Here is a 14822-nt window from a genome sequence, read left to right on the forward strand (position 1 = left end):
CTTGGTTTTCATGATTTTCCCTTCTTGCTCTAATTTCTCTTCCCAATTTTTCCTCTCCCTCTCTTACTTGATTTTCAAAATATTTTTTGAGCTCTTTCATAGCCTGAGACTAATTCATATTTTCTTGTAAGTTTTGGATTCAAAAATTTTGACTTTATTATATTCTGAATGTGTATTTTGATCCTCCATAGGATCAAAGTAATTGAATGTGGTTGGTTTTTTTTCTATTGCTTGCTCATTTCTCATCAAACCTATGACTTGATTTTAACTCTTTGTTAAGGTGGAGCTCTGTTTTCAGGGTGGAGGATGCACAAGCTTTTGAGGATTTTTGCACCTATTTTTAGGGATACCTCCCCCCCTCACCCTCAGAGACCTGTAAGTTCTCATTTCCTCCAAGGTCATATGAGAGTCTCTGACTGCTCTCCTGGTCTGTGCTTTGGTCTGTGGATGACCACAGGCTCTCCCATCTGCCCTGGAACCATGAGGAGAGTCCTTGTTTTGCTTCAGGATATAAGGTCTGTTGTGCTTCTGGTTGTTTTTGAAAGACTAGAGCCCCAGACTGTGACTTGGGTTTGAGTATGGGTGAAGCAACAAGAGTCCTGCCTCAGAGATAGCACAGAGACCTCTGTACTCTCCCCCAACTCCTTTAGCATCCATGGGTTTGGCACTCTGGAAGCAAATGCTGGGACTCCTCAAGCCTCCTTCTGGTTCCCTGGCCCTGGGTCTGTGCCGAGGCCAGCACTGGACTGGGCTCCCTTCTCACCATAGTGTGGCAGAATTTTCCTGCTGATCTTCCAAATTGTCCTTGGCAATTCCTGGGTTGAGTGGTATGGAAACTGTCACCATTGCCTTGGACCCAAGTGCCTCACAATCTGTGTTCCTGGATGACTGGAGCTGGTTTGTTCCTGCACAACCTGGACTGCACTGTGGGGGCCTTTCCAACCTTGGTGCAACAGACCCTTCCCATGGATTTTCCAAGTTGTCTTGTGCTGTAAAATTGTTTCCCTATCTTTTTGTGAGTTCTGCCACTCTAGAATTTAGTTAGAGTCATTATTTAAAGGTATTTGGTATGGTTGGGGGAAAGTTCAGGCAAGTCCCTGCCTTTCCTCCACCATCTTGGCTCTGTCCCCCAGAAACAGATTTTTTTAAGAGAGCAAAGAGAATTTTCTTTTTTAGATCTCACTAGTCACCAGTATCTCTGAGGGAAAAAGGCAGGGTTCCTGTGAACCATCCTAAAGGTGCTCCATTTCTCAGATTGGTGCAAATTAAATTCATTGTTTATGTTTTGTGAAGGGGAGAAAGGGAGGTAAGTGGCTGGAGTCCATATGAAGACATTCTATCTCTAAGCTCTTGTTCTAAACTCTAGTGTGTTAGTAGCAGAAATACTAGTATTAAGAACAACAAATATCTGAATAGATAGACACACAAACAAAAGAGAGTTGCTGAACAAAATCTCATATATTGGGCTATCAAAAGCATAACACCAAAAACAACAAAAGACACAAACAATAAAAGGGGAGCCCCTGCTTTGCTCTCACCTTAGAGTCCCCCACAAATTGAGCACACCCTGGAATAAATTCTCACTTTAGAGGAACATTTGAGACTATAAACAATTAAGACACAAGCAGGACCCAGGGGTCTCCTCTGTCCTTACAGGACCCCCAAAGACACACAAATAGAGTGCACCCCTGAATAAATTCTTACTTTAGTGGGGTTCAGGAGGGCCTAGAGACCAAAACAGAGAAAACACCTACCTCTCAAAAGAAGAAAGCATTTCCATTAAATTCTGAGGTAAATTCCAGATAATATTTCAACTTCAAACAAAACAAATGTTCAAAAATAGAGCAATCGTAATATTCTCAGCTCATTGCAAGGCCAGTTTTGGTTAAGCTCAAAATCTGTCCTTGCTTTTTTTTTAAAGGGATCCCATAACCAGTGTTGTTAAAAGGAGGGGTCTACTCCCTTTCCAAGTCAAAATTATCTTATCCCACATCTGTCAACTAAAACTTGGGTACAGAAAAAAAGCAAGGATTTGAAAAGTTACAGACTCTTTCCTTCCAAGGAGTATGTCTGAGCAGAGAACAAGGACTTATCCCTCTCAAATTCCTGACAATACACACATTATGACACAATAACTTCAAACCTTAAAAATATAGGGTTAAAATAAAATGATGGAAAATATAGTTTAGACATGAAATTTTAGTCTCTAGGATTTACTGTAAACCTACAGGGGAAAGCTATCTGTCCAAGATGATCACCATGAGCAGAGGGAGATCAGAATAGTTATACAACAGCAAAGGGTGGGGGGATGGAAGAAGGAGAACCAGGTTATACATGAACAAGAATAGACAAAAGGTTAAATCTCCATTCTTTTAACTTGATCATTCTTATTGTCTCTTCATGAAGGCAGGACAAGTTTTCCCAATTCCTGATCATTATTTTCCTGAGTTTGTAAATAGCTTAGGGGGTGATAATTACAGATCTTGACTTCTTATCTACTGACAAAGATGACTGAGCCATGAAGACTGAATATTCTCTAAAGAAATCAATCTTTTTTTTTAACCAGGAATATAGCTTTTGAGAAACGTTTTATGCTCTGACAATGGTAATGGTGGGTCTTTTTTTAGGATGGTAGCTGAGATGAGGATATAATGCTCTATGTGGAGCTTTAGGGAAGTTCAGTTCTTAGAAATGGGAGAGGCAGAATAGTCTAGTTCAACATTTCTCAATGTGTGGTCCAGGGATGTTTGAGGATCCCTGAGATCCTTTCAGAGCATCTGTGAGATCAAAACTATTTTCATGATAATAATAATAATAATATATTTTTATTTCTACTATAGAAAATATTAATAGATATAACTCATATAAAAACTCTTTGAGTTCTCAATAATGTTTAACAGTAAAGGGATTGAGGCAACTGGGTGATATAAGTATAGATAGAGCACTGTCCCTTGAAATCAGGAGTTTTTGAGGTCAAATCTACCCTCAGACATTTACTAGATTTGTAACCTTGGGTAAGTCACTTAACCCTAATTATCTCAAAAAAAAGTAAAGGAATCCTGGAACCAAAAGTTTTGAGAATAGTTACTGTAGAAGTCTTCTGGTTTTGGAGTTAGTTAATTCTGCTGTTTACCAACCACAAGTTCTTAGGCAAATTATTTTACCTTTGTGGGTCTCAGATTTTTCATCTGAAAAGTGAGGAAGTCTGGAAAGATTCTAGGTTCTCTTGCAGTCCTACATCAGTATCTATTTGGAATTCCAGTTCTGGAGCTGCTTCTAAGTAGTGTGAATCTGAACACATTTCATCATGGACTCTCACTTTCCCCATCTGTAAAGTGAAGACATTTACCTTCAAGGTCTCTTCTAGCTTTAAATTTCTTATCTTATGATCCTAAGTATAATCTTACCACAGGGGCAGTGGATAGAACACTTATCCTGGAAACAGGAGGACTTCAGTTCAAATTCAATCTCAGACACCTGCCATTACCTAGCTGTGTGACTTTGGGCAAGTCACTTAATCCCATTGCCTTGCAAAAATTTTTTTTAAAAAATGGATGAAGGATAAATGAAAGTCTTATCACCAAATGGTCTGGAATGAATCTTCAGAGATAATGTTGTCTCTTCCCCTATTCCAGTATCAGTGCACTACACTGTATTCCCATAGAAAAAGAGCTACTTACCTCTCCTTAATTTTCAGCAATCATAGCCAGTCCATATATCTAGAGTATGTCATTTAACTTCTCTCTGCCTCAGTTTCCTCATCCCTAAAATGGGGATAATAGTATCACATATTTCTCAGGGTGGTTGTGAGATTAGAATGATATACTATATATTAAATGCTTTGCAAAACTTAAAATATTATGGACATATAAACATTTGCTCATGCATAAATATTTATAAATATATATGGAAATGCTATTGTTTATTATAAGAATTCTTCTTAGAATCTTACCTAAATTCCTTGTATAACATCCATAATTTCACTCAGAAATTCATAGAGAAAATGAAACTTTTAGTGTAACTTTAGAAAAACAAATCTCTCACTTCTTATTTCATACCTAATACCATGAAAAAGCATTTTCTGGATTGTCACAATATCTGTACTTCGGAGGCAGGTGTATACAACACACAGCTGACAAATTATTTTTATAAAAATAGCTCTCTTTTTACAAAAGAGACAAAAACTGGGTAATGAAATTATTCAATATCTGTATTACCATTGAATATGATGTTTGTTTAGAGGTGAAGCTTTGGGGTTTCAAGTTGGTTCTGGCACTTTAGATGAAAGTCAATATCTGTCTCCCTTAATCTAGGTGATCATCGTTTGAAGGCTTCCACTTATAGTTTTGTCCATCAGCCAACCTTTTTTACTAAAGGAGAAAATGAGGCTTGGAGATTATTACCCATTTTCCATGAAGATCCTCAGAGTGGCCATGTATTATAATTAATGATTTGTGATATATATCTATTTTGTAAAGACATAGAATCAGAGAGGGCAGTTAGATTGCACATTCTATAGATCACTGGGCCTGGAGTTAGGAAGACCTTACCACAGACACTTTCTCTATGACCCTGGGCAAGTGACTTAATTCTGTTTGCCTCGATGTCCTTATCTATTAAAGGAACTAGAGAAGGAAATGGCAAACCACTTCAGAAACTTTGCCAAGAAAACCCAAAATGGGATCATGAAGAGTTGTTCATGACAGAAATTATGGAACTACATGGTAAACTGTGTGGCAGAAGCCATTAAAAAAACACTTTTGGGAACCTTTGACAAACCTCAATTCCTGTTTTTAATTCCATAATCAACTATCACAGATTTGTGGGGGTGTTTTTAAATAGTATAATCAATTCTTAATCAGCTACTAATGAAGAAGAGATGGGGCATAAAGAATGCTAGCAAAGTGGCCCCAACTAGGAAACTAAAGAGGTTGTCCTATGGAGGAATGGCTAAATAAATCGTGGTCTACGAATGTAATGGAATATTTTTTTATGCCATAAAACATGAGGAAATGAACAATTTCACATATAAACTGGGAAGATCTTTGTGAGCTAAAGTGGAGTGAAATGAGAAGAACTAGAACATTATATAATGGCAGATACATTATAGAGGATTTTAAAAAGCCTTAGAAAGATTTTAGAGCTCACTGATCAATGCAACGATAAGCCAAAATGCTGAAAGAGGCACACATTTCTGAAATGGCTTGTGTAAGAATTTATTTTTTTCCAGACTAGGGAAATATGTATTAAATGATTTGTTTATTTATTCATACTTTGCTTAATAGTTTGAGGTAGTAAAAGGGACAGATTAATCTTAAAAGCACTTAACTTGAAAAATTTTTAAAATTTAGAGATTACTAATCAAGGGATAAGCTTAAAACAAAAAAAAAATTTATATTTGATTTGAAATTTAGTCAGATATAATCAAAGAGGAGTAAATCCAGACATTTTTCTTCACTCTTCCTATGTTACTTCACCACTTCCAAACAGGTATTAATCTTAGGTCAGAAGCAAAAGAGACTGTGCTAGGGAACCCAGAAAGCTGATAACTCATAAAAGGATTGGGAGCTATATTTTTATTTCTAATAGCCTAACTCACAGGATTGTTCTGGGTAGAAATGCTTTGAAAACATTATTTTTTCAGTCATGTTCAACTCCTCATGACCCTATTTAGGGTTTTCTTGACAAAGATACTAGATTGATTTGACATTTGCTTCTCCAGCTCATTTTACAGATGAACAAACTGAGGCAAACAGGATTAAATGACTTGTCCAGGGTCATACAGCTAATAAGTGTCTGGGCCCAGATTTGAATTCAGTTTTTACAAGTTCCAGGCCCAGCACTGTATCCACTGTGCCACCTAGCTGCCCTACTTAAAAACCCTACTGTTGGTTGTCCTTCATTTTTGAAGAAGACCATGACATCAGGGAGGTGATGCCAGCACAAGCAAATGAGTTGGATTTGAATGAAGGGGTGTTGTGTTAAGTCATCAACCTCACTTTACTTCTGGAGCCATCTGGCTTCAGTGGCCAGATATAAATCAGGACAACTGGAGATGACCTGGGATGTGGACCAATCAAGAACAGTTAGGTGGCACAATGGCCAGCACCAGCTTGGATTCAGGAGGAACCGAGTTGAAATCCAGCCTCAGACACTTATTACCAGCTTTGTGACCTTGGGCACTTTGTGACCTTGGGCAAGTCACTTAATGTTAAAATATCAAATAAATGTGAGCAGTATGGTACAGTGGTAAGAGAGCTGGTTTTTGAAATCAGAAAGACTTGGATTCAAATCCTGACATATACTTTCTTCTGACATATACTTGTTCTATATGACCCTGACAAACTTCTTAATCTGCTGGGGCTCTAGAAAAACTCTTGGTCTATAAATCACAGAGATTGTGCTAACCTACATTCCTGGAGGGTATTTTCTTAATTCTCTTATATCATTGAAATAACAGATCCATTCCCTATCTCCATTTTGTTAACTTCTGAACTACTTATATATCCATTAGTCCCATAAGCCTATAATTATAGACCATGAAAGATGTACTAATGTGAAGAAAGATCAGTTGACTCTCAAGAAAATATATAGTGAAGTTTCAAATTTCTTTGGAAGTCTTTTTGTATTGTAATTTGTGGGAAAAAACCCCTCAACTCTTTGTAGGCATGATCCTGCCCCTCTGCCCAACTGCTTTGTGGATAAAGTAGCCTCTTCCTTTGTCTCACACCTAGGTGAGACTTCAGACTGACAGGAGAAGGTTGAACAATGATCCATCACTTAATTTTAATAGGGAGAGAAGAGACTAGTGTCTCTGCAGAACTCCAATTTCTTTAGGGGAGTAACAGAATATCAAGCAGAGGGACTTAGGGGGTTGATTTTAGTTTTCTATTTCTGTGATTTTAAAAGTAGAAAGAGAAGGAAGAGAAAAAGAAGATGAAGATGAAGGTATTTAATAAGTCTGAGAGAAGAAGAATATAGAAACAAGGAAAGAAGTGTTAAGGGGATGGGCATCACTTGAATCTCATTCTTATATGAAGCATAGATTGTACAGTCTATAGATCACTGGGCCTAAACTCAAAGTAGGCGGAGATAGGGAAAAGGGAAAGGTGTTTAAGAGGAAAGACAGAATTGAGTAAACTACTAGTAACAAATAAAACACATTTTGTTTCTGGGGGGAAGAGTGTAAAGGGGTGATTAAAAAGAAAGAAAACAAAATGGGAGATCCAACAATCTGAATCTGGGCAAAAAGAGGAGGGGGGCGGTGGTATGGAATCAAATGGCATCAATCATAGATCACAAGTGCTGATCACATTACCTCTCTTATATAACTTCACTTTTATGGAAAGGGAGCTGGGGGTCAAGGAAGGGAGAAATTATAAAAGAATAGGATGGAGAAAAGTACAAATTAACAACTATAATCACAAGCACAAATGGCATGAACTCACCCATAAAACAGAAGAGAATAGCAGAATGAATTCAAAATCAGAATTCAGCAATATGTTATTTATAAGACAAAAAAATCTGAAACAAAGATTCACACAGAATTAAAATTTGGAGCTGGAACAGAATTGATCATACTTCAGGTGAGCAAGGGTATCATTTATTATCTCAAACAAAATAGTAAAACTAAAAATGTTTAAAACAAATTATTTTATGCTTAAAAGAAAAATTGGCAATAAAATAACAGTTATATAGATATTCACATATATATATATATGCACCAAATAACATAGCATCTAAGATCTTAGTCACCTTTCCTCTTTTGAAATCCACAGAAGATGTCTTCTTTTAAAGGGACTATGAAAGCTTTCAGTTAAAATAGCTTTGTGGAAAGTCACAGAGGAGGCAGATTTTTCCAAAGGCACTCTAGAAAAAATTTTAAAATAGCATCAAACAGAATAATGATCAATAAATCCAAAGAAAAGCTGTAGTAAATGCCTTACTCCAATCCAAAACTAGACTAAAACCAGCTAAATAACAACTCAATATGTTTGATTCTTAGAGAGATTTCAATTCCTGAGAGTGAAACAGGAGTTGCTGATTAATAGTGCCCTAAGGAGAAACCATATATCTTATTTAAAGAATTTTTTTTTATCTTTGCAGGGTGGGGAAGCAGTCCTCTTTTATGTAGAACATGAATGGCATGACGGTTGTGGTATACTAGGATAAATAAGTTTAAGAATCATTTACATAATAGGTAAACCTTCAATATATAAACCTTCAATTGGAAACCTGATATTTCCAAGTCTTACAAAAGATTTGTTGTGTCTCCTAGTTGCCAAGAGAACAATTATCTAGGCCCTCCTTTCTGCTTATTCTAATTAGTTAAGAAGTATACACATTGACCCTACATAGACTAGGGGATATTTTGAGGCTAAGTGGGCAATATGAAGTTTTATATTTCCTTAGAAGGATGAGAGATGTTAGATAATAAAGGTGGAGATTGAAGGCTTTTAGCTTTTTGTTAAAAAAAAAAAAAGACTTTTTACACATAATCTCCTTGATGGCAGGAAATGTTGTTTTATTTTGTTTTTTTTTCCCCTTCTGATTTTTTTGTATTACCAACTCCTGTTATGGTATGTGGCATGGTTTGCTATACTTGTCCTGTGTTTTTGTTGGGATAAGGAAAAATGTATGTGGAAACTCAGGTCTTCCTGACCCCAAGAGTAGTCATCTATGCAATCAATGAGCAATTATTAAATCCCTACTTTGTGCCAAACTCTATGTTATTGGGATTTGGAGACCATTAGTGAAACAGACTCAGCCCTGAACAAGATTTCATCTTATTAGGGGGTATATCCAGGTTGATATGGATATATGTGAATACACAAAGTAAATGCAGGATAATTTTCTGGGGAGAAACACTAACAATTTGAAGGAGGGAGGGAAAGGCATTCATGACCTTAGGAGATGTTATTTAAATTAAACTTTAAAGGAAGTCAGGGATTGTGAGGAACTGAGATGAACTGAGCAGGGATTTCATTCTAGATAGAGAAGATAGCCTCTACAAAAATGCAGAGATGTTATATGTAAGGAAGGGAAAGAAGGCCCTTTGGCTGGACTAAAGAAAATATTAGGAGTGAAAAAGATTGGAAAAATTGACTGAGTTGGACTTGAAAGAATTTTAAAGACCAAAGGAATTAATATTTTATCCTAGAAGAAACAGGGAACAACCAGGACTTAATTTGCAGAGGAATATCTTGCAATATCACTTTGGCAGTCATGCCCTTCTAGTTTTTTGAGTGGAGACAATTGTCAATAAAAGCTGAAGAAAGCATCATTATTTAACCTAAAGAGAATATTAAAGGGACACTCAATAGTAATCTGCAGATATATTAAGATGTATCATGTGGGTGATATGATAAATTCAACTCTATTTGATGAAAGAAGCAAAAAATAAACTTAAAATATACCAACAAAGATTTAGATTAAGACACTTAGAGAGATTTGTGAAGAGTCAATATTAATCATCAAAACTGTTTGGTATTGGCTAAGAAATAGAGTGGTGGACCAGTGGAATAGACTAGGTGTAAAAGCAGGAGATGATTATAGTAATCTGCTGTTTGATAAACCCAAAGAGTCCAGCCATTGGGATAAAAACTCCCTCTTTGATAAAAATTGCTGGTATAATTGGAAGTTAGTATGGAAGAAACTTAGATTAGACCAACACCTCACACCCTATTCCAAGATAAGATCCAAATGGTTACAGGACATAGACATAAAAAACAATACTATAAGCAAATTAGAAGATCAAGGACTAGTCTACCTGTCAGATCTATGGAAAGGGGAACAGTTTATGATTAAGGAAGAGTTGGAGAACATCACCAAAAACCAATTAGATGATTTCGATTACATTAAATTAAAAAGCTTTTGCACAGATAGAACCAATGTAACCAAGATCAAAAGAAATGTAGTAAATTGGCAAACAATCTTTACAACTAATGATTCTGACAAAGGACTCATTTCTAAAATATACAGAGAACTGAGTCACATTTTTAAAACAAAAAGCCATTCCCCAACTGAAAAATGGTCAAAGGATATGCAAAGGCAGTTTACAGATGAGGAGATCAAAGTAATCCATAGCCATATGAAAAAATGCTCTAAATCATTAATTATTAGAGAAATGCAAATTAAAGCTTCTCTGAGGTACACCTCACACCTCTCAGATTGGCCAGTATGACCAGGAAGGATAATGATCATTGCTGGAAGGGATGTGGGAAATCTGGGACACTATTACACTGTTGGTGGAGCTGTGAACTCATCCAACCCTTCTGGAGAGCTATTTGGAACTATGCCCAAAGGGCAACAAAAATGTGCATACCCTTTGACCCAGCAATACCACTACTGGGTCTATAACCTGAAGAGATGAGAAAAAAGGGTAAAAACATTACTTGTACAAAAATATTTATAGCAGCCCTGTTTGTGGTGGCAAAGAATTGGAAATCCAGTAAATGTCCTTCAATTGGGGAATGGCTTAGCAAACTGTGGTATATGTATGTCATGGAACACTATTGTTCTATTAGAAACCAGGAGGGACAGGATTTCAGGGAAACCTGGAGGGATTTGCATGAACTGATGCTGAGTGAGATGAGCAGAACCAGAAAACCACTGTACACCCTAACAGCAACATGGGAGTGATGTTCAACCTTGAAGGACTTGCTCATTCCATCAGTGCAACAATCAGGAACAATTGTGGGCTGTCTGCAAAGGAGAGTACCATCTGTATCCAGATAAGGAGCTGTGGAGTTTGAACAAAGTGCAAGGACTATTCCCTTTAATTTAGGAAAAAAACAGATATCTTATTGTCTGATCTTGTTACCTCTTAGACTTCTCTTTAAGGATATGATTTCTCTCTCACCACACCCAATTTGGATCAAGGTACAACATGGAAACAAAGTAAAGACTGACAGAGTGCTTTCTGTGGGGGGGAGGGGGGAGGGAAGCAAGATTGGAGGAAAATTGTAAAACTCAAATAATATCTTTAATAAAAATAAATTTTAAAAAGAGTCAATATTAAAAAGTAATGGACTAAGTGACCTAAGGGTAGACTAATGTAAGAGTGATGGTTTAAATGCATACATTCCTGAAAGGAGGAGAATGGACTCAATAACTTTTGGAATTTCCTTCTAGTCAGAGTACTTTAGGTGTACATCATGATGTTGGAGATCAGATTTAGAAAACTAAATCAAAGAAAGGTGTGGGTGAGGATTATTAGTTATACTTGAAAGGATCATAATAGGAGAGAACCTGAGTTGGATTGTTTACTCTACATCTAGCACAGTGATATTGGAGCTAATAAATTTCTCCCTCAAAAAATAAAGTCTCTCCCTTTTCTAAATATTCTCTACTCACCCTCCAATATGACGTTTAAGACAGATGGTTCATAGATTATAGACAAAGTCAGAAATTCTTCTGGATACTAACAGATGCATGCCTACAATCTGCTTCTCCTTTGTCCTGCTCTCCCTCTTTTAAAGAACATTCATATTTAATTTAATTCCTCCAAATGGCTTCCCCATCATTTCATCTTCCCATTCTGCTGTGTATCACAATCTTTCTTAATGTAGCTACCTGCCAAATTAAATTTAATGGTTGATCTGTTAGGAGATTGCCACAGGATATTGCCAAGTGCTCTTGCATATTGTTTTATGGACTTTCACACCTGCTAGCTCTTTTTGCTTTATTATTCAGATGGGATTACAAAAGAAGTATTGTCCCTTTTTCTTACCCTGCCGAAAAGCATTATCTCTCCCTCCAATTCATCATGTCACTTTCTATGGAACAAGAGTAGGTTTCCCCTTTGCCTTTGGGTAAGAGATGGATTTGGATAAAGAACTTCGTGGGAAGAAATTCCTCTTCCAAATAGACAGGAAATTTTTATGGCACCAGGCTCATTTGAATCAATTTGGAAACTGATAGATTTATAGCTATAATAGTTTCATGAAATTTTAAGCTGGAGGGAACCTTAGTAATTATCTAGTTCAAGTGCAACCCTTCATCTTACAGAAGAGATGCTGGGGGGTCGAGTGATTTGCCCAGGGTCATCCAGCTGTTTAATGACTGGATTAAAACCCAGTACACTTGACTCAAAACCAGTTCTCTTTTCACTTCATCAAGCTGCCTGGTCAATGGCTTCTGCTACAGCTGTGCAAATCTACCTGACTCTGCCTAAGGTCAGTAAGAAAATGAGGCAACAAGCCAGGAGCTCTGCTACTTTGTTCTCTGTCACTTCAGCTAGGTCCCACTGGAAGAGATTCCAATAATGTGGACAACAGTTGGTTATCATTCAGAAACAGTGGACCAAATCTTTGCTTATTCCTTTGAGATCACTCTTCCACAGCCATCCAAGTGCAAATATTCCAGTATCCACCCTTCTAACTTTTAGATTTTTCCCTTTTGGCTAATCCCTGGAACTTCCTCACCATTGAGAGGGGAAATGGGAAGGCTGGAAAATAGAGAGGTAAGCCAGAAATCAAGAAAGAAATTTGTATTTGGCCACTCTGTCTGCACCCCATTGTTGCACTATTATTGTTGTGGTTGAATTATTTCAGTATATGAGTCTTTGTGATCCCATTTGGAGTTTTCTTGGCAAAGATGCTATAGTGGCTTTTAATTTCCTTCTCCAGCTCATTTTACAGATAAGGAACTGAACATACATGATTAAGTGACTTGTCCAGGGTCACACAGCTAGTGTTTGAGTTCAGAATTGAACTCAGGAAGATGAGTCTTTCTGTTCTATCCATTGTGTCACCTACCCCCATAAAGAACACTAGAGTTGCAGTTACAAAAGTTTTTTAATACCAGCTTCTCCATTTACCCATGTAAGTTGGACTAGACTACCTCAAGATCCTTCACAGCTCAACATCTAAATCTATGTTTCTGTGATCTCTGATTAAACAAATCCACACAGACTGAAATGACAATAACAGGAGAGAGTGAACTAAGAGACAAGGCATTTGGAATTTGGGATCCTTGTGGATGAGTAAAATCATATTAATAGCTAACAGTATCTTTTCTTTCTTTCTCATCACCTGTGTTTGAACTTTATTTCCCTCACCACCTACTTGGTCTTGACCCAACATCAACCATTTAAACATTGTTCTTTAACAAATAATTTACATACTACCAATATCCTTAGTTTCCATCTATTTTTCCAGAATTATTTTTGAAACACCTAAGAACTGCTAGATGTCATTAAACTGTTGGTTGATAATTTGTGGGGGTCCACCTTCCGTGGGGTCCTTGGAACCTGACAAGAGGGATAGAGTCAGCAAAATGAGTTGAGTCAACACAGGGGTTAAAGGCAGGAGAATGTTGACTGACTGTCTGCTGCTCAGGTTTATTTTTATAGCAAGCAAGCTAGGATCATTTCCTTGGTTACAAAAATTTACAATTTTCATTATCAATCATATAGTTCATATGGTTACAAGTTTAATCATGTAGTTCATGTGGTTACAAGTTTCATTATCAATCATGTAGTTAATTAGTTTTTTATCCCTGCTCAGACCATGATGACCTCAACCTGTCTGTTACTTAGTTTGTTGCTGCATGTAAAGTTATTCATTAAGTGGGGTCTCTCCTAATAATAATCTTTTGATGCAATTTGCTTAATGGAATGTTTTTTATATTTCTATGCCACATATGTAATGTTTTTTTGATACACTCCCTTTACAACCTACAGTAAGGGCAGTTATGTTTGTCCGCCCATCTGTTGACTCCTTCAGTAACCAATTTTCCTTTCAGGCCTTGTTGGTAGATGGCATGGTTTCTATGACTTTTTATTCTTTCCCAATAAACTAAGGCTGTTAAAGTTCATATATCAGTCAACTATACTGACTATCCTTTCACCATCTTTATCATATATTCCTGTGTATGGTAAGGGGGTACAAAACTGTTAATTTCCCAGGAATTCTACCTAACCCATCTTGTATCTGTTTTCCCTGTATATATTCTGACATCTCCTTGGAATTCCCAGTGTTGGGTTTTCCAGAGATTTCATAATGTTGGAACCTTTTGTATGCCTCAGGGAGAGGCAATCCTGTTAAATTTGGACAGAGTTCACAATCTGTTTTATTCAAGGAATTTCTCTGGAATCCTTCCTTTATAATCATTCCATTATTAGGATGAGTAAGTTTTGCAATCAATATTAGACCTACAAATATTGGTATACATGGAATCCATATATATATATATATATATATATATATCAAAGAAGGAAATGTTGTTCTATCAGGCGGTGTGATTGATCCTTCTTGCTGCAACTGTGTCAAGAAGCTTAGAGACCCTAGCTCTCAACAATAATTGATTGATCCACTATAAATTTGAGGATCACGAGCACTACATTACAATTCTTTCATTTACTTCCTCTCACATTTTCCTTCTCAACACTAACAAAACCTTTCTATTCTTCTCACAACTTCTAACTCTACCACCTTCCTTTCTTGTAATTAGAAAATGACCTCTCCTTCTTATAATTCTATGATTCATAAGTGTGTATACTCACTGCACCAGTCCAGCTTGTCTATGTCTTTTTGAGTTATGGATTCTTATCCATGTACTTTTAAAAATCTCTACTAGAGGATCTATACATTGTACTGAAGCCTCCCTTTACAGTTCTTTGAAAATATTAGAGGCACCTATATAGCAGCCAGATTCTTCCTTTATTTTGTCTGTCATTCTTGTTACATGGTTGGCACACTTCCTTTTTTAATCCTAAAAGATTAATGTTGCCTTTTATTCTATGTCTAAAACAAAAACCATCATTAGAGCAAGAGGAAGAGCCAGAAGCCTTCATCAAAATGGCTTCCAAAAAGAGCTGA

The 14822-nt window shown here is 36.7% G+C and overlaps 1 protein-coding gene across 10 annotated transcripts in view; it reads left to right on the forward strand.

The window, feature by feature from the left end:
• The window catches only part of CRACR2A (calcium release activated channel regulator 2A), a 209110-nt gene that overhangs the window by 77365 nt on the left and 116923 nt on the right, over positions 1-14822 (forward strand). The gene's annotated exons all lie outside the window — the stretch shown is intronic.

Source organism: Macrotis lagotis, chromosome 7 (genome assembly GCF_037893015.1).
Source record: "Macrotis lagotis isolate mMagLag1 chromosome 7, bilby.v1.9.chrom.fasta, whole genome shotgun sequence".
NCBI classification, from domain to species: domain Eukaryota; kingdom Metazoa; phylum Chordata; class Mammalia; order Peramelemorphia; family Peramelidae; genus Macrotis; species Macrotis lagotis.